Source organism: Xenia sp. Carnegie-2017, unplaced genomic scaffold, assembly GCF_021976095.1.
Source record: "Xenia sp. Carnegie-2017 unplaced genomic scaffold, XeniaSp_v1 HiC_scaffold_6, whole genome shotgun sequence".
In the NCBI taxonomy this organism is placed as follows: domain Eukaryota; kingdom Metazoa; phylum Cnidaria; class Anthozoa; order Malacalcyonacea; family Xeniidae; genus Xenia; species Xenia sp. Carnegie-2017.
The window spans coordinates 8,922,923-8,928,855 of NW_025813526.1; the positions used below are offsets into that span (position 1 = coordinate 8,922,923).

The following is a 5,933-nucleotide window of genomic DNA, read 5'->3' on the forward strand; positions in this document are numbered from 1 at the left end:
CGTCTAGGGGAGAAAATATTCGGTGAAATCAAGGAAAAGCTTTTGCAAACAATGGTTTCTCCAAATGGAAAAAGCAGTATATTAGATTTCTGGAGCATGAAAAATGCAATTCTCATCTAAACGCAAAAGTTGCAGAAGCTCTTTTCCTTCAAGAAAACTCAATATCGGATCAGTTTCATCACCAGGTGAGACACATTTTATAAAGTGCTAGATTCCTTTCAATCTTCAATGAAAAATCGTTTTGAAAAGAATAAACCACTAATGAAATCATTTGCTTTATTTGCACCCAATCAATTTGACGAGCTCTCGAGCAAGTACAAGACATCTTACGATCTTCAATCTGCATTGAAAGCCTTTTGTGATGTGTATAAGATAGATTCCCAAAGATGCGCTACTGAACTGTTAAGCTTTGGAGAAACATTTAAAAAATTTCACTGTTCTCAGTTTACAACTCAAAGTGACCATGATCATAATGAGCAGAACTTTGAAACTATTGATGATGGTGATGGTGATGATGATGATGATGAAAATCATTTTGATACTGACATAAGTAAGCATTCGAATAATGCGTTAATTACTGAGAACGCTAAAACTCCGTCATTCTTAGATGCCTTGAAGCTGCTTTGTTTTCCAAAGTACCATTTAGTTGACGCATACCCAACATTATGCAAAGTTTATTCAATTGCAGTTCAGCAACTGCTGAACGTTCTTTTTCTTCTCTGAAGAGAGCAAAAACGAGGATTTGATCTACAATGGTACAGGAACGCCTGGAATCATTGCTTTTAATGGAAGTTGAAAGGGAAACTCTCCACTCTATCGACAAAGATAGAATCATAACTTTAATTGGGAAAACCTCCCCAACGCTTGCAAAGGCATTAATATAAATATATTTTTCTATGAAAAACAAATAACGTAACAGACATGTAATTGCTTGATGATACTTGGTTTTTAAGTTACTTTCCTTTTTATGAAGATTCATGTTTGTGTTTTATAAAATAAAATAACTAAAATAGTTAAAAATAGCTATAAGAAAAGGTGAAAGGGGCGCGAAATTTGTGTTGGCCACCGCAGTAAAAACTATGCCACCACGCCACTGTTTGAAAATAGTCATTTTTTCTCGACGGTTTCAATAGAGTATTAAAAAAAACGAGTAAAAAAATCATGAGAGAAACGTGAGATCAACTGGCAAGCACAATCATTACGGATTTCATAGCATGATATCTTTCATTTTAAATACTGAATTATTGTCTATGCGAATTATAGCTAATTTGATTCAATCGTATGAAACGATTTTTACTTCGTTTTTTCGGTAAAAATTTATTTCAATTTCAATTGTTACTTAAATATTGTGCTACGTTTAATTTCAAATATTGATTTTGTATCAAAATTTATGAACAACAACAAACATTAAAACTTTCGTGAGGTCCAAGGTTATCATTGTCAAAATATCATCCCAAGGAAAGTCCTTTGCTCAAAGCCACATGAGTGACACTATCAGTGACATTTTGTAAATTTTATATCCACTTAAATGCGACATGCGCTCGATTAGCCTTTTTTTATTAATCAGAGACCTGTATAAGAGTATACATGCATTTGATTTACCAGAAGTAATTCCAGGTGTTCTTTGTAAAATAATCACCAAGAGAAACATGGCACGTGTGCCATTTAAACCCTAGTGCAAAAGAGGAAAGCAATTTGGGCTAATTCCATGGTAACATATGATACATCAAGAATAGCAAACCTTTTCCATATTTAATTTCATTGGTTCAATCTTTATTTGAGGTTTACTATTTCGTGCTTGGAAATTGATCATGGTCCATCGTACGAAGTTCTTTACGTTTTTGGGCATGTACTCCGACTCTGTAACTACAGGTTTTACAGAACTTTAAGCTTGATAGCAAACGATATTATTATCCTGGAATCATTGTTATCGATTTATTGGATAAGATATTCTTTGAATCATAGTAAACATATATTTATTGTCCTGAGACATTTGTACATGTGTTCAAGATTTTTAACAATTTAATGGTTATGAGTTGCCCTCTACTTTGATTCACGCGTGACAGTTTTTATTCTGTTGTATCACAAACATTTCTTGCTCTGCCGAAAGTGACAGAATTTCTTAGTCATTGAAATATGCAAGATTTGTAAGATTTTGTGTTTGAAGGGGCTTAGCACCCTTCTTAAAATTTTATGCCTTGTCTTGCTAGTGAAATATGCACAGCAGAAAGCCAGCAACAGTTTAATATATATCGGAAAGCTATCAACACATCAAAGAGGTGTTGCAAGCTTTCCGATATTTTCCATGGTTAAAATTATGCAAATATGCCTCTGTGATTATATAGACCAACACCTACTGATAAATCTCCAATGAAAGAGATTTTATTGTAAGTAAAACAGCATTAACGCAAAATTTTGCACTGGTATTTAGCACAAAACTATACTCTACTCGAGTCCGTTGAGAGTGTCTTGTATCCAAATTAGTTCAGCGCAGCAATCGCCATACGCAATCAACTTTTGTAATTTCAATTTAAAGGAATTTCTTTTATTTTTTTGAAATCCCAAACTCTGGCGATACTTATAATGACGTTTAGTTGCCGTAAATGATCAATTATTACACACTTATACATTACAAAACGCAACATCATCTCGAAATAAGCAGTATACAAAGCGTCGTTTCTAGCACACTTAGAGTTTAAGAAGGAGTATACACAAATCTAAGCGCCCCAGCGCTAGTTCGCGCACATATTAAGCATATAGTAAGCACATACTAAGCATCTAGTAAGGATATAGTAAGCACATAGTAAGCATCTAGTAAGCCAATAGTGTAATTATGCTAGCGTAATTACAAGAAGCACAAACCACAAGACAGCGAAGGTCAAACCCTGGACAACGGAAGGAGCCGAAGACAGCCGGCCGTCCGGGGTCTATTTCTTCTGATGTGATAATTAGTTAGTTAGTACTTGTCGAAAAGGTTCCCCTCGAGGACCCAGTCGCACTTGCAAAGGTGGGCATCTACTCGCTCCCTCGCAAGAACAACTTGCCGTTGCAGTTCTCGGGAGCAGCCCGGAGGAAGCGGTGAGGCCACCCCCTAGATCACATCAGCTCCTAAACTAACTTTTCTCGCTGTCCAGGCGACTCGACATGCTAACATAGCCATTCCAAATCCCCGCTGCTTTCGTCACACAAGTTGCAAACAAATTTTATAGTTTTGACAGCCAACCACGCACGTTTATGCCGCCGACCATTGAAATGCTTGTCTAGATTGATGACGCTAGATTGATGACGCACTAATTTTCCCTCGCCAACAAAAGTGATGTTCACCGCAGTGATTTATTATGATCACAGCCTCGGGCTGTAGCCCCGCCGTGGGTGGGTGATGAAAACTCTCACACCAAGATGATGCAACATTGTCAATGGCGCACAAAGTTTATGTCTAGCGTGAATCGCCATCGGACACTTGACGCTGGACTTTTCTTAGAGCGTCCATACGCATGAGATGAATGCCCTCCTCACGCCCGCTCGCACGTGCAGCGCCAGCTTTGCTACTAGCTCTCGCGTCTGTTCGCGGAGAGCTCTCTTTGTTTGGCTTCTAATTTCGTCTTTGAACGAAACGAAGCACTCTGCTTCGCAAAAACGAGCTGGTACTCACTTTTGCTGAAGTTGCCATTTCGAGACGCTGGCTCGTGATCTGCGAGATTGTTCGGAGCACGGTCTCGGCGGACGTCCAAATGCGATCGTGATTTTCAGCTTTCTTGTCGAATCTGTGGCTCACGACCCGACCAGCGAAAGTGGCCATGCAGAAAACAACTGCTAGCTCTTCCATCGCGAACCCAACAGGAGTTAAGACCATGGTAATGGATACGGCCACGCCGCTAACAGCGTTGCCAATACTAATAGCATGCAGGACATTGCCTGCGCCATGTAACCAGTTCACGGCTCTTTTGTACTTTTTGTAGAGCGTTTGGCGGGCTTCCATTTCCATGTGCAAGCGACCTTCGATCTCTGACATCTTCTGTAATTGCTACGTATTTCCATCACCACTCGCAGTAGGCAGCGTAGGATAGAGAGACACCGTCGACACTGGAGGTAAAGAAGGCGGCGTAGAGGGCTCACACGAGGTCATACTGCTCCAATAGCAACATCACTATAAAACCAACGGTAGCGTCTGTTGAAGAAAACCTAATAACAGCCCCCGCGTCAATCTCTAATACAAGGTCCAAAACTGTGTAGGCTGAAACCTGCCTGCGTGGCTTGCGTACCTGGAAAGTTGTCTTCTCGACATCTTTCACCTTCAGCCGGACTGTTGCAACATCGTTTACAGCAGCCGCGATCCCTATGCGAAACACTTCACTCGAGCTGAGAACTGGTCCAAGCAGAGACCATCATCTGGCCACCCTCTCCGCCTGCAGAGTAATACGCTTAGGATGGAGTCCATTCTCCTTGCATCTCCATCGGAATGACGATACTCAACCCGCTTGGCGGCCTGATCTTGGGTGAGAACTGTCTCCAGCTGCGTACGGGTGGGGCGGTCAAAAGCCTATTCCCATACAGAGATTGAGCTCGGTGGATCTTGCTCGGCATCGTATTGGTAGCGGAAACGCGTTAAATTCGTCACAGGAGGTTTCCTTGCTGGAGCCAAATTTCGACTGCTTGGGTCATACACAACTCTAACGCCATGCTGATGATATGTATCAGGGGAACTTAAAATAGTACACCCTATAGGTACGTCTCCAATTGTATCCGTACGTCCCCGGTTGTCCAAGACTTACCGCGAACCTCGGCATAGCGAGTGAGAAGAGAGTTGCCGTCACCCCCCAGAAGGCATTATATCTCCAACCCCAAGCCTTTCGCAGTTTGCCACTGCTGTTATGATACCACTTGTTTCCAGCCGCTCAATCCAGAGACTCTGAATCTGTATCTTGCCATTTTTCAGATTCGCACCCTTCCCAAACCGTGCCACCACAATGTCCTGTCGTATGTGATCAGGCAGCGTTCCTGTAGCAATTTTCAGTAAACCACCCAAACTGTCATCAATGCCATGGAGGTCGAGCTTGTTTACCTTCAGCTGCGCAACAGTACGAGAGAGAGTGCCCTCGGTATCCTCATTCCAAATATGTGTTTTGTTTTGCACCACATCATCCTGCAAACAAGCAAGCTGCTCCTCCTGATCACTGATCACCGAAGCCGCCACCGTCTTCTCCCTAGTAGTCGTCCAAAATGCCATGTCCATGAAATATTCGAACAAGGGCCTCGAGCGTTCAATATAGCAAGGCACTTACTAATGAGTGCGGCTTCCGTTAAAGAGGAGCGCATTACTAAAGGCAGCATTGCTAGTCATCTTGCCTCTGACGCCTCCAGGCATGAATTGGCGATGATAATTTATAAGATTGCTCTAGGGTGTTTTGGAGTAGGTCTCAAGCAAGGCCACCAAATCACCGAACTTCTGCCCTGACCCCGGTACCGCAAGAGCATGCTGTTTGATCTCCTGCAACTTCTGCCTTGCCAGGCGAAACTGGGGATGGCCAAAGTCGACTACGGCGTTAGCGACCACCTCAAAGGGATACCTGCAGAGAAACTGTTGGTTTACGTTGTTCACATACACGCGATTGTCGGCCATGATGGCAAGACGCATATACTGATCTGCCTGAGGCTGCCTGGGATTTACTTCAAACCCTCGAGGGTTTTCCGTAAACAATTTCACTAGCTGCACACGCGGAGTGAAATAGTTGCTTTTGAGAAAGACCTCGGGAATCTTCAGGCCCATCAGAAAGCGGCCAAAGACGAGCAGCAGCAAGCGATCGTACTCCCCCTCTTTCCGAGTCTGGAGAGATGGCGTGGTTGTAATGACGGCCAGGAGTCGCGAGATTAGCCTGTATCTTTGGAATAGTTCGACAACCTGGATTTGACCGCGTTCAGGACTAATTCTTCAT

At 42.5% G+C, this 5,933-nt stretch overlaps 1 long non-coding RNA gene across 1 annotated transcript; it reads left to right on the plus strand.

Annotated features, from left to right (window-relative positions):
• Positions 1-1,628: 1,628 nt before the first annotated feature.
• Positions 1,629-2,052, plus strand: LOC124458399. The gene is made up of 2 exons (XR_006953151.1): positions 1,629-1,711; positions 1,783-2,052. It is a non-coding gene; the product is annotated as an uncharacterized LOC124458399 (long non-coding RNA).
• Positions 2,053-5,933: the final 3,881 nt, after the last annotated feature.